Source organism: Hemiscyllium ocellatum, chromosome 39, assembly GCF_020745735.1.
Source record: "Hemiscyllium ocellatum isolate sHemOce1 chromosome 39, sHemOce1.pat.X.cur, whole genome shotgun sequence".
Classification (NCBI taxonomy): domain Eukaryota; kingdom Metazoa; phylum Chordata; class Chondrichthyes; order Orectolobiformes; family Hemiscylliidae; genus Hemiscyllium; species Hemiscyllium ocellatum.
In genome coordinates, this window is record NC_083439.1 from 31550258 (window position 1) to 31565447 (window position 15190).

Here is a 15190-nt window from a genome sequence, read left to right on the forward strand (position 1 = left end):
GTGCACGCTCTCATCAGATGCAGGATGTTTATCTTCCTGAACCTCCTTCTCCAGGATCCCCACTCCTGCATTCAGGGTCTAGTCCACATTCTTCCTCATTCAACAAGCTGCATTGAAATATTCCATTGTGTTTCATTCAATGCCTTCAGTAGAAGTGGCCATGTAGATGATGCATTGGGATGAAAACAGCTTCTAATCAACGCTCAGATGATAAAGTAGAACTGTTTGTTTGAGCACCTCCAGGCACGTTCAAATCATGGCAATGGTTTGAACCAGACTTATAAATGGGTGAATATTATTCACGCATCATCTATTGTCATTGTCATGCTGAAATAGACCCCGTTATCTGACACCAGCAGAAAGTGCTATCAGGCTCCCTGACCTGGTATGACCAGCCAATGCATCAGGTCTAGCCTTTTGAAAATAACTACTGCACTATCACATGAACTTATTTCATTTAAACTCCATCACTGCAGTCCCCTTTCTCTGTGCCTACCCAGAGATAACCAATGAACAGTGTAATGGAGAAAAACCTCAGTTTCTGTCTGACTCACTCCCTAGCTGCTGATTTTGTATTGTTTATGTAGTGTAACCATAAATCGATTTTTTGAAGAAGTCGCAAATTCTGGCCGACGTGAATTATTAACAAGGGACACTGACGCACAGCGAGAGGATAAAGAAGCAGTCTGTAATGGTCTGCCTGATGAATACTCTCGTGGCTTCATTAGGATTTGCTCCAAGGTATTTTTTTTTTACCTTTTTGTACATTAAGGAAAAGTAAAATTCACTTTAATATTTACTTTTCAGGGTTCAGCTGCCTCTTATAATGAAGGCCCAATCCATCAACACTGCATGCCTCACATATTGTTTCCCTTTCCCTTTCTGTATTATTGAACCTTTTTAACAATTAATAAGACTCACTGTATCACTTGGATTAAAAAGTAATCATTGCAGAATAGAACACCTTTGAAAGTAGTGGTTCAAAATTCATGAAGAAAGCTACAGGACTCCCAGTATAAATAATTTGTACTTACTGAGACTGTTAATTTTATTCCAACTTTTGCAAATTGACAATTAGGCCAGCAGTCAGAAAGGAATATCAAACATAAAACGTTGCACACCAAACCAAATGTTTTAAAGTTTTGTTACTTTAAGCTATTGTTGTTTTACTCACCAATGTTAAAACAAAATTGAAAGATGTGGACTCCATTGTCAAAGACAATGCTGATTTCTAGTTGCTCTTCAGAACGTGATAGCAGGTTTCATTTTCCATACCTTTCCAGTTCTCAATGTTCTGTTACTTTGGGGGTTCTGAGACTTTGATGAAGAGATGATGAGAACAATGTTAATGTGTGTGTAAATTGGGCTGTTGTAATAACTCGGAGAGGCTCGGAGTTGGTAGTGATGGTCGTCCCATGTACTCGACGTACTTGATGGTAGCTTGGGGTTCTGCTGTCAAAGGAGCATCGTTGCAGTTCCTCAGACAGCACTTTCCAAACCCAAAACCATGTTCATGTAGAAGGACAAGGGCAGCAGATATATGGGAACAACATCACCTTCAAATTCCCCTCCAAGCCACTCACCATCCTGACTTGTAAATATATCACCGCTTCTTCACTGTTGCTGAGTTAAAATCCTGGAATTTCTTTCCTGATGACATTGTGGGCAAACCCACAGCAGGTGCACTGCAGCAGTTCAAGAAGGCAGCTCACTGTCACCTTCTCAAGGGCAACACCTGCATCCCATAAATGAATATATAAAAAATGATATCAGCTGTGGGTAGTGCATGTACCTGTGTGGCTGGGGCTGAGTTACTTCACAGGCACCAGCCACCCTCTGATATTTCACTCAATGACCTATATTCATTATATGATATTGTACAGTGGGGATACTTGGCTGTGGAGACATTAAGGATCATGTCCTCATTTGAGATCTACATGTGTATGTTTCGATGTTTATCTGTTTCTGCATTTCTCTGTTTCATGTACAATTTCACCTGGATTGTTAGGATGGTGGACACTGATCTAACTAACTGTTGCATTCCTACTTTTGAACCTGTTTTCTTCAATCCACATTGAGGTTTCATTTTTCACTTGCTGCTGCTGCTGGCTTGAGTAGGACTTGAGGCACCTTTCGATACCATCTAAGACTTCACCAACTCTCTATTAACTCTCATCTAGAAACTAAAGTTTAAATTTTCTAGAGCCTGCCTATAAATACATGACACATTTTGAACAATCCCCAGCAGGCAAGACCCTTACATGACAAAGTTAAAAATCACACAACATCTAGTTATTTGGAAGCACTAGTTTTCAGAGTGCTGCTCCTTCATCAGGTGGTTGTGGAGTGTAAGATCATAAGACGCAGAAATTGTAGCAAAAGATGACAGTGTGATGTAACTGAATGATATATTGAACAAACTTGGATTGTTGTTAAGTTTGAATGGGTTGTTTAGAATCGGTTATAGGTTTTTGTTCATTAATATGTAAATCCCAGAACTTCTTTTAAGTCACCTTCTGGAGATAATTTAAGGTTTTCTAACAAAAGGTGACATCTCAGCTCAGACAATGCATTAAAGGTGTGAGGTTAGAGTCTGTCTGTGTCCCAATCTTGAGTTAGACTGGCTTTATTTCCAAAGTGAAATTTACAAAATATTACATGCATTGACTGCCTGCAGATTGTGCATTTATTGAGCAAAATAGAACATATCTGCAAATATAATTCTGCAAATACAACTTCACCCCATAGTCTATATGTGTGTGCATATGCATGAGAGAGAGAGAGAGTGAGTGTGTGCATGTGAGTATGAGTGCACGTGACAGAGAGTGTGTTTACATTTGTGAAAGCTGTGTGTGTGTGTGTGTGTGTGTGTGTGTGTGTGTGTGTGTGTGTGTGTGTGTGAGAAAGATGGAGTATAAGCCTGTGAGAAGGTGTGTGTGGGTGTGAGTGTGAGTGTGGGGGTTTATGTGGGTGTGTATGAGAGAGAGCATGTGTATGAGAGTGGATCTGCGTGAGTGTGTGAGCATGTAAGACTGTGTGTGTGTGTGCTTGTATGTACGTGTGTGAGACAGTGTATGGTGTATTGAGGATCACCTGTCGTGTGACATGAACCCAAGGTCCCGGTTGAGGCCATCCTCATGGGTACTGAACTTGGTTATCAGCCTCTGCTTGACCACTTTGCATTGTTACGCATTCCAAAGTCTGCCTTGGAGGATGGTCACCCAAAGATCCAAGGCCACTTGTCCTTGACCGCTGAAGTGTTCCCCAACTGGGAGGGAGCACCCCTGTCTGGTGATTTTTGTGCGGTGTCCGTTATAATGTTTGCTTGCTCTCGCCAGTATACCATGTCTCAGGTCTGAGCTGAGATGTCACCTTTTGGTATAAAACCTTATTTCAGGAAGGTGACTTAAAAAGAAGTTCTGAGATTTACATATTAATGAACCGAAACCCACAACGCATTCTAAAAGATGAAAGGCTTAACAACAACCCAAGTTTGTTCAATATATTATTTCAGTGTTGTGCCTTCAGTGAGACAGTTATTTGTATGTATTGTACAGTAAAAAAAAGTCACAGTCTAATAAGTCTGTGATATTCTAGAAATGTAAATAATTAGTGTTGGTCATAAACTTCAAGACATGTCTCACCAAGAACCTAGTCTCCATGCATTTTTTTTCATCTAATCACAGGATGAGGGCAGCACTGGCTGGGCCAGCATTTATTGCCCATCCTTAATTACCCAGAGGGCAGTTAAATGTCAAACACATTGGCTGTGGGTATGAAATCATTTGTAGACCAGATCAGGTTCAAGATGGCAGTTTCCTTCCCAGAAGACATTAGTAAACCAGATGAGTCCTTTTCCTGACAATCAGCAATGGCTTCATGGTCATCATTCAACTCTTAATTCCAGACTTTTATTGGATTCAAATTCTATCATCTGCTGTTGTGGAATTTGAACCCAGGTCCCCAGATTATTATCTGGGTGTCTGGATTAAGAGTCCACCAATAATACCGCTAGGCCATCGTGGTATTTATATGGACCAATTCATTACCATTTAGTGGCTCACATCATGTTGGCAGCAAATGCCCACTAAAAGCTAATGGTGAGAGCTAGTTGGTGGCAGCTAGCCATTACTAGGAGCTGAAAAGGTGATGGTAGCTGTGGTACTTTAACAATATCCCTCATCATCGACCATATAACTCCTGCACCAACAAGAGCAGGTTGGAACATCTCCTGACTCCCAAAAGCCTGTCTGCCATATACAAACCACAAGTCAGGACTGCAATTGAATACTGCCCACTTGCAGTAGCTCCAACAACAGCCAAGAAGCTTGGCACCATCCAGGACGAAGAAGCCTTGAACTTTTCACTTTTACTGTAGGGGCACATTCATAAAACACACTGCAGCAACTTGCCCTCCAAATCTGTGAACTCCACCACCTTGAAAGACAAGGGCAGTAGGAGCACAGCAACACGACCACTTGCAAGCTCCCCTCCAAGTCACATGGGATTCATCCAGCAATATCCCGAACTCAGGAACAAATGAAGAGAAAAATTATTTAGGATGTAAAGTTAGCATTCCATTCAATCCTACCAATTTCCTGATGAGTGTGTAATTAAAATTCCCTCCAACAAAACCTGCATAGGATAAGGCACCTAATGACATTGGACACTCCTCTTTAGAATCAGATGCTCTTCACTCTATCTCCTTACTTAAGTACAGCATATTTTTCACTGTCTCCACTAAAGAGGAGAAAATATATTAGAGCCCGTTGAATGTCTTTAATTTTTGGTGATTCCTTTAATCAGTGATTCCTGTGCATGGACTTTGTTGTATCAAGAACGGGCACAATTGAAGACATGGTGGCTCACTGGTTAGCATTGCTGCCTCACAGCACCAGGGACTCAGGTTCAATTCCAGCCTCGGGTGACTGTCTGTGTGGAGTTTGCGCATTTGCCCTGTGTCCACGTGGGTTTGCTCCGGTTTTGTCTCACAATCCAAAGATGGCAAGTTAGGTGAATTGACCATAGTGTTCAGGGATGTGTAGGTTATGTGTATTAGTCAGGAGTAAATGTAGTGGGAATGGATCTAAGTGGGTTACTTTTTGAAGGGTTGATGTGGACTTGTTGGGCTGAAGGGCTTGTTTCCACATTGTAGGGATTCTATTCCACAAGGAGAAGAACAATTAGTCCCTCAGAAAAGCAGGCAGAGGGAATTGCAAAATAAGGGAATAAGACAGTTTTGTCTGGTTCTGCCTGTGAAGCAAAGGTATATACAAGAAAATAAAGACTAAAATAGAATAAAATGCAAAATGACCTATCTTAAGACCATAAGGAATAGGATCGGGAATATGCTGTTCAGCCTCTTGACTCCACCATTCAATAGGATCATGGCTGATCCTATATTCCTCATGTCCACTTTCCTACCTTCTGCAAAGACAAAAAAAAGACTAGATTTAGGCTTTAAAAATTTGCAAAAAGGTGTAACTTGCCCCATCTGATGAATATGTGTGTCAACATCGATAAAATGATAATGTGTAAGTATGAAACTTTAAAATTAATGATACCAGAAGCAAGCCCAATGGTGGGCTGCAAGCCCAAAATGTGCAAATTAAAGTCGAGTTAAATCACTCGAGTTTATTTTATCCTGCAGCTTCGAGAGGTTACCTGGGCTTCAGCACATTGCCTGGATATACGTTTGTGAATCCTGCCAGGCACAGACAGTGCAATTTTGTTCGGGGCAGTTCCATAATCAGAAACAGCTTTTCGGTTACATTTTCACATGAAGTGAAATGTAAACTTTTCCATTGTATTTATCTGTTGAAAAGAAAATGGGGACTTTGAAGTGATTTTGACTGGTGGAAGTAAGCCACCTATGAGTAACTACCAGTTGTGGTCATGATTGCTTATAACTTTTCTATGTTACATAGCTACAGGCCAAGTTACGTTTCAAGATGTAAGTAATTGATTCTTCATGAAAATCAACTATCCTGGTTACAAGGCCAACCTTCTACATTTATGATGTAGCCTCCAGTGCTTAACCCCTAACCTTTGACTATCAATGTTCAACACTCATTACTACACAAGGAATGTTCAAAGTCTTTACTTGAGTATGATAGAATTGTACATTTCTTTTCCAGACAAAAGGGAGACCATTCAGTCATTGTACTTGGCAAGTCTAATGTCATTTAATCTCTTTCCAACAACAGCCCCCACCACACCCGCCCTACCTTAATGCATGTTATCTTCCCCTTTATTCATTCACGGGATGAGGTGGCGCTGGCTAGGCAGCAGTTTTTGCCCATCCCCAATCTGCCCAAAAGGCAGCTCAGAGTCAACCACGTTGCTGTGGGTCTGCAGTCACATGAAGGCTGGACCAGGTAAGAATGGAAGTTTCCTTCCACAAAGGACGTTAGTGAACCAGATGGGATTTTCTCAACAATTGATTCACAGTCAGCATTCGACCCCTAATTTCAGAATTATTTTTTATAGAATGTAGTGGGGTGGCACAATGGCTTAGTGGTTAGCACTACTGCCTCACAGCACCAGGGACCAAGGTTCGATTCCAGCCTTGGGTGACTGTCTGTGTGGATTTGCACATTCTCCCCGTGTCTGTGTGGGTTCCCACCGGGTGCTCTGGTTTCCTCCCACAGTCCAAAAATGTGCAGGTTAGGTAAATTGGCCATATTAAATCGCCAATAGCGTTAAGTGCATTAGTGAGGGGTAAATGGGTCTGGGTGGGTTACTCTTCGGAGGGTCGGTGTGGACTTGTTGGGCTGAAGGGCCTGTTTCCACAATCTAATCTAATCTAACCTAATTCAAATTCTACCACCTGCCATGGCAGGATTTCAAGCCAGGTTCTCCAGAACATTATCCGGGTCTCTGGATTAACAGTCTGGTGATAATACACTCGGCCATTGCCTCCCTCCGTGTATGCAACAGCCAGAGTTTAATAGAGCACCAGGTCCAATTGGACTGAAGTACATAACCAACATGACAAAGTGACCAGTGGGTTCCTGCCTGGTATACTCCCAGTTCATCGCCCTTTCCCAGGGTTTTTAGAAATGTACCGTCTATGAGGGGTGCACAATCAAACTACACTGGAATGAGATGAGTATTTGGAGAATTTGAATCAAACTGGGCATTCAGCATATAAAGTGAAAGTGTTTTAAATAAGGTTTATCACAAGAAGTTAAACTTGTTGAATGGGGACTGAAAACAAAAAGTGCTCGAGATCACAGAGGGTCCAGCTAACGTTTCGAGTCTAGACGATTCTTCATCAGAGCTGAGGTGAAGTGCGGAGGTGACAGCGTTTGTGCAATACAGTAGTGGGTTGGAGTGCTGGGGGAGAAAGGATGTTGACAGTTCAGATTAAGTGATTGAAATGTGAGAATGAAAGAACAAAAGTGTGTCTAACTGCCAGACCTGAATGGACAGACAGTCCCACTGGTGTGGGGGGAGGGGGAAGAGCAGGTGTTCCTTTTTGACTGCCGCTGTTCTGCACTGCCAAAACGTTTTAAAACAACCTAGCATAAGAAAGATAAATTTCTAGTGAACAGCACCCAAGTAAGATGCATAGAATAGAATAGTAATTTATTATCTCCTGTGCTTTTACATGAAATGTATCGTGGAAAATTTTATAATTCGCCCCACCATGGTGCCAACATCAATACAGAGAGGGTAGAAGGATCTCTGTTGAGGGCCCAGCTATGGTAGGGCAACCCGGTCAGGTGAAAGTCCCATCCTGCGGTATGTGGGGAGTTGTGGATCATTCATACAAATTACGCAAACAGATGTGTAGGAAGTGGTGCTGGCTGCACAAGCATAAAGCTATGGGTTTCAGAGTTACAGTGGCTGCTGGTGCATGCATGAGGCAGACAGCTACATGGATTGCACGTCCAGAGAGGTGTTTACACTGTGGGGTAGGGGCTTGCAGCCAGCTGGGTGACTAGCAGGCAAAGACAATCAGGCAGGTAATGCAGGAACCCCCTGAGGTCTGCACTCAGGATAGGGCAATAAATGCTGACCCAGCCAGCGATGCCCACATCCCATGAATGAATTAAAAAAAGGTTCCTTGGAGGAATGCAGCAAGACCCATGCCTCCACATGTGGCCCAGTTTCTCTAGAGGAAAGGAATATAAGTGACAGAGCAGTAATGAGAGGGATTATTCGATTAGGAGGATAGACATACAATTGTGTGACCAAAGATGTGACTCCAGGATAGTATGTTGACTCCCTACACAAGAGTCAAGGATGTCACAGAACAGTTGCAGGATGTTCTTCCAGGGGAAGGATAACCAGCCAGAGGTCTTGGCTCACATTGGTACCAACAGCACGGGTAAAAAGGGATCATGACCTTGTGTCAGAAATTAGGAGGTTTGGTCGAAAGTTAACAAGCAGGACCTCAAAAGTAGCACTCGCTGAAAGAGTCAAACAAGGAATAGTTAGTGCCACATGCAAGTGAGTATAAAAATAGAAGGACAAGACAGGTGGAATTTGGTGCAAGGAGGAGACCTTTTAATCGCTGAGACTGGCACTGGGGGAAATAACCCCCTTTAAGAGTGACACCTGAACAGAGCTGGGACTGAGTTCCTTGTGAGTGTTTCACTTATCCTGTTGGAGAGCTTTAAACTTAGAGACATAGAGTTGTAAGCACGGAAACAGAGCCTTTGGGCCAACTCATTTTTGTCAACCAGATATTCTAAATTAATCTAGTCCCATTTGCCAACATTTGGCCCTCTCAACCATTCCTATTTGTGTACATCTAGATGCCTTTTAAATGTTGCAATTGTACTAGTCTCCACTACTTCCTCTGGCAGCTTGTTCCATACACGCACCACCCTCCAAAAAATGTGTCCCTTAGATCCCTTTTAATTTTTTCCCCTCTCACCTTAAACCCTCTACTTTTGGACTCCCCTACCCCATGTGAAAAAGACCTTGGCTATTCACCCTATCCATAGCCCTCATGATTTTGTAAACCTCTATAAGGTCACCCCTCAGCCTCCAATGCTCCAGGGAAAACAGCCTCAACCTATTCAGCCTCTTCCTGTAGCTCAAACCCTCCAACCCCGGCAACATCATTGTAAATCATTTCTGCACCCTTTCAAATTTAACAACACCTTTTCTATAGTAGGGAGTCCAGAAACCAATGGAGTATTTTAGAGAGTAATACCAAGATGCACAAAATATTTGGAGAGAGAGAGAGAGAGAGAGAGAGAGAGAGAGAGAGAGAGACAGCATTGGAGAAAGAGAAGTGTAAATTAATGGGTAAAATTGAAGAAAAGAAGAAAGAAATTGAGTTTAAGTTAACATTACCATGCATGTATGTGAATACATAGGCTGTAGTCAATAAGACTGGTGAGCTACAGGTGCAGACGTCTGTGAGGAATTATGATGTTGTGTCAATAACAGTGACATAACTCAAGTGCAGATCTGGCTGTTAAATATTCCTGGTTGTAAGCTGCTCAGAAAAGATATGGAAGGACGAAATGAGGAGGAAATACCTGTCAGGAACAGGTTGAATCTCTTGGAAACTGTAGAGACAGACGTCACTGCCAGTCCGAGAGGCGGTCAGATCTGCCAATCAGACATTAGCGTGGAGGCAGAGCTGAGGAGTCAGACATCACACAGAGCCGTGGCTATAGGGGACTCCATAGTGAGAGGGACTGAAAGGGGTTTCTGCAGCAACAGGCGGGATTTGAGGATGTCAGGATTAAGGACATCACAGACAGAATGCAGGAAATCCTCAAGGCCAAAGGTGAAGAGCCAGACATGGTGGTGCATGTCGGCATGTTGGGAAGAAGAGGAGGGACATTCTACAGCGGGACTTTAGAGAACTAGGAAGAAGGCTGAAAAGCAGGACATCCAGGGTGGTTATCTCTGGTTTGCTTCCAGTTCCTCAGGCTGGAGAGGACAGGAACAGGGAGATAATGGACTTGAATGTGTGGCTGGGGAACTGGTGCAGGAAGCAAGGATTTAAATTCTTGGATCACTGGGGTATGTTTAGCGATAAGGATAAATTATACAAGAGGGACGGGTTGCACCTTAATAGGTGGGGGAACCAGCATTCTGGCAAGTAGGTTTGCCACTGCAACACAGCTGCGTTTAAACTAAATAGCTGGGGGGGGGGAGGGGGGGGACAAACTGGAAGTTTAAGAAGGAAGTTAAAGGGAAAGTTAGAACAAGAGAAGTCAAGAAAGACAACGGAATCAATGGAGCAGAAAACTCAAAAAAAGATCATGCCGTAAGGTCAAGTGAAATAGGGATTGATAGGAAGGGTGAGGGAAGTAGCAAATTAAAAATATTATATATGAATGCACGAAGCATCAGAAATAAGGTGGATGAGCTTGAGACTCATTGGAAATTGGCAGTAACGATGTGGGGATAACTGAGATGTGGCTTCAAGTGGACAGGGCCTGGGAAATGAATATTCAAGGCTATACGTGCTGTCGTAAGGACAGACTGACTGGCAGAGGGGGTGGGGTGGCCCTGTAGGTAAGGAATGATATTCAGTCCCTTGCACAGGGGGACCTAGAATCAGGGGATGTACAGTCAGTATGGATAGAGCTGAGAAATTCTAAGGGTAGAAGGACCCTAATGGGATTTATCTACAGGCCCCCAAACAGTAGCCTGGATGTAGTGTGTAAGTTGAATAAGGAGCTGAAATTGGCCTGTCGCGAAGATATTACTACAGTTGTTATGGGGGATTTCAATATGCAGGTAGACTGGGAGAATCAGGATGGTACTGGACCCCAAGAAAGGGAGTTTGTGGAGTGCATCCAAGATGGATTCTTAGAACAGCTGGTGCTGGAGCCAACCAGGGAGAAGGCAATTCTGGATCTGGTGTTGTGCAACGAATCGGATTTGAACAGGGACCTTGAAGAAAATGAGCCATTAGGAGGGAGTGACCACAATACAATAAGCTTTAATCTGCAGTTTGAAAGGGAGAGGGTTGAATCGGAAGTGACAATATTTCAGTTGAGTAAGAGGAACTATGGAGCTATGAGGGAGGAGCTGGCCAAAGTTCAATGGTGTAATACCTTAGCAGGGGTGACAGTGGAGGAACAATGGCAGATATTTCTAGGTATAATGCAGAAGATGCAGAATCAGTTCATTCCAAAAAGGAAGAAAGATCCTAAGGGGAGGCAGGGGTGGCCGTGGCTGACGAGGGAAGTTAAGGACCATATAAAGACAAAAGGGAAAAAATATAACGTAGCAAAGATGAGTGGGAAATCAAAGGACTGGGAAGCTTTTAAAGAACATCAGAGGACAACTAAAAAGGAAATACACAAAGGAAAAATAAGGTACGAATTGTAATCTGGCCAAAAATATAAAGGAGGGTAGTAAAGGCTCTGTTTAGGTATGTGAAAAGAAAAAACAATGGGTAAGACGAAAATTGGGCCCTTGAAGACAGAAACGGGTGAATTTATTGTGGGGAACAAAGAAATAACAGAAGAGTTGAATTGGTACTTTAGATCTGTCTTCACTGGGAAAGACACGAACAATCTCCCAGATGTAATAGTGGCTAAAGGACCTGAACTGAAGGGAATTTATATTAGGCAGGAAATGGTGTTTGAGAGACTGTTAGGTCTGAAGACTGATAAGTTCCCGGGACCTGATGGTCTGCATCCCAGGATACTGAAGGAGGTGGCTCTAGAAATCGTGGATGCATTGGTGTTCATTTTCCAATGTTCTATAGATTCAGGATCAGTTCCTGTAGATTGGAGGGTGACTAATGTTGTCCCACTTTTTAAGAAAGGAGAGAGAGAGAAAACAGAGAATTATAGACCAGTTAGTCTGACCTCAGTGGTGGGAAAAATGCTGGAGTCAATTATAAAGGATGAAATTACAACACATCTGGATAGTAGTAACAGGATAGGTCAGAGTCAGCATGGATTTATGAAGGGGAAATCACGCTTGACTAATCTTCTGGAATTTTTTGAGGATGCAACTCTGAAGATGGACAAGGGAGATCCAGTGGATGTAGTATACCTGGACTTTCAGAAAGTCATTGATAAAGTCCCACATAGGAAATTAGTGTGCAAAGTTAGGGCACATGGTATTGGGGCAAAACACTGACTTGGATTGAAAGTTGGTTGGCTGATAGGAAACAAAGTGTAGTGATAAATGGCTCCCTTTCGGAATGGCAGGCAGTGACCAGTGGGGTACCGCAGGGATCAGTGCTGAGACCACAGCTTTTTACAATATACATTAATGATATAGATGAAGGTATTAAAAGTAATATCAGCAAATTTGCTGATGACACAAAGCTGGGTGGCAGGGTGAAATGTGAGGAGGATGTTAGGAGATTACAGGGTGACCTGGACAGGCTAGGTGAGTGGACAGATACATGGCAGATGCAGTTTAATGTGGATAAATGTGTGGTTATTCACTTTGGTGGCAAGAACAGGAAGGCAGATTACTACCTCAATGGGGTCAAATTAAGTAAAGGGGCAGTACAACGAGATCTAGGTGTTCTTGTACACCAGTCAATGAAAGCAAGCATGCAGGTTCAGCAGGTAGTGAAGAAAGCTAATAGCATGCTGGCCTTCATAACAAGAGGAATTGAGTACAGAAGCAAAGAGGTTCTTCTGCAGCTGTACAGGGCCCTGGTGAGACCGTATCTGGAATATTGTGCGTAGTTTTGGTCGCCAAATTTGAGGAAAGACATTAAAGCTATTGAGGGAATGCAGCGTAGGTTCACGAGGTCAATTCCTGGAATGGCGGACTATCTTATGCTGAAAGATTGGAGTGACTGGGCTTATATACACTTGAGTTTAGAAGGCTGAGAGAGGATCTGATTGAGACATATAAGATTATTAAAGGATTGAACACAATGGAGGCAGGAAACATGTTTCTGCTGATGGGTGAATCCCGAACCAGATGACACAGCTTAAAAATAAGGAGTAAGTCAATGAGAACAGAGTTGAGGAGAAACTTCTTCATTCAGAGAGTGGTGGGTGTATGGAATGCTCTGCCCCAGAAGGCTGTGGAGGCCAAGTCTCTGGATACTTTCAAGAAAGAGTTGGATGGAGCACTTAAGGATAGTGGAATCAAAGGTTATGGGGATAAGGCAGGAACAGGATGCTGATTGAGGATGATCAGCCATGATCATAATAAATGATGGTGCTGGCTCAAAGGGCAGAATGGCCTACTCCTGCACCTATTGTCTATTGAGTTGCAGTATTGGTTAAGAAGTGTTGCAGAAAGAAGCTACCCCAAGTGGTTCAAGGACAAATTTGGTTTGGTTAGAATTAATGAACAAAAGTTGTGTAATTACCTTGTCTGGTGTCATCTGTAGACTGCCAGCAAATGGGAATAAGAGTAATGAGGACGAAATATGAGTAAAGCGAGAAGCTAGTTAAAAAGGTGAATGTCATGTGTAGGGATATGCATAGGGCCACAAACAGTGAATGTGTTATAAATGGGTGGTAAAAGGAAGAGTAGGGCCGAATGGAAACCAACAATGTAAATTACACTTGGAGGTATTGGCCTGGCTGATGTAGTAAATGAATACATTCTATCTGTCTTTATTAAGGAAGGAGATGCTTCCCAGTGTGTAGTGACAGAGGAGGAAACGGATAAAATTGTAGTGGAACTAGCAATAAATTTTCAGTCTTCCCCACACTCAGGGATAGTGCCAGAGAAATGAAGCATTGCAAGTGTAGCACCCTTGTTCAAAACAGCTTATAGGGATAAACCAAGCACACCAGTCAGTTTAACTTCAGTGGTGTACAAACTTCTTGGAGTAATGTTTTGGGTTAGAATTAATAGCCACATGGAAAAAGGTGGGTTGATTTGTAAGAGAGTGGATTTTTTAAGGGAAAGTTGTGACTAACTAACTAGGTGAAGCTTTTTGTATGATAACAATGAGAGTCGACAAAGGCAATGTAAATGGACTTCCAAATGTCACACAACAGATTTGAGATGGATTGCAGCTCATGGAATAAGTGGGACAGCAGAAATATACTTACAACATTGGCCGAGTGACAGGAGATGGGGGACACTGATTAATGGATATTTTTAGGGCTGAAGAAATGCTTGTAGTGGATTATACAGGGATCAGGATTGAGACCCTCGCTTTCCCAGATATATAATAATGATCTTGATCTTGGCATGCAGGAAATAATTTCCAAGCTTATATAGGTTCAAAGCTATGAGCATTTCAAACTACAGAAAGGATGTTATTAAACTATAGACGGTGCAGAAAAGATTTACTAAGATGCTACCTGGATTGGAAGGTTTGAGTCATAAGGAGACATTGGATAGGCCGGAACTTTTCTCCCCGGAGCATAGGAGTCCGAGGGGTGACCTTATAGAGTTATATAAATTCATGAGATACATACATAAGGTAGATAGCAGACAGCTTTTCCCCATGGAAGGGGAGTCTAAAACTCGAGGGTATAGGGTTTAAGGTGAGAAGGGAGAGGTACAAAAGGGTCCATAGGGACAATATTTTCACAGGGAGGGTGGTGAATGGTAGAGGTAGCGGTGGAAGCAAGTACAATTTTGGCATTTAAGAAACATTGAGATAGATACATGACTAGGATAGGTTTGGAAGGTTATGGACCAAACACAGGCAAATGAGACTAGTTTAATTGTGAAAACTGGGCAGCATGTTCAGGTTGGGCTGAAGGGTCTGTTTCCATGCTGTAGAACGCTATGATTCTATAACTCTAGGAAGACAGTATAAAACTGCATCAAAATACAATTTGGTGGAGTAGGCAAAGAGGTGACAAATGAAGTTCAGTGCAGGAAAGTGTGAAGTGATACAATTTGGTAGAAAGAACATGGGGGTACAATATTAAACACTAAGCTCAGGTTGTGCAGGCACAGAGGGGCCTGATTGTTTATGTGCATTCGTCACGAAATGTGGCGAGACAATTAAGGAGAGCAATTAATAAAACTGGCAGATTTAATTAGAATCTCTACAGCGAGAAAGCAGGCTGTTCAGCCCATCAGGTCCATACTTACCCTCTAAAGGGCATCCTTCCCGAACCCAACCCCCAACTCCCCACCATATCCCTGCATTTCCCATGGCCAATCCACCTAACCTGCACATAGATTAGATTCAATTACTTACAGTGTGGAAACAGGCCCTTTGGCCCAACAAGTCCACACCGACCCGCCGAAGTGCAACCCACCCATTCCTCTACATTTACCCTTTTTACCTAACACTACAGGCAATTAAGCA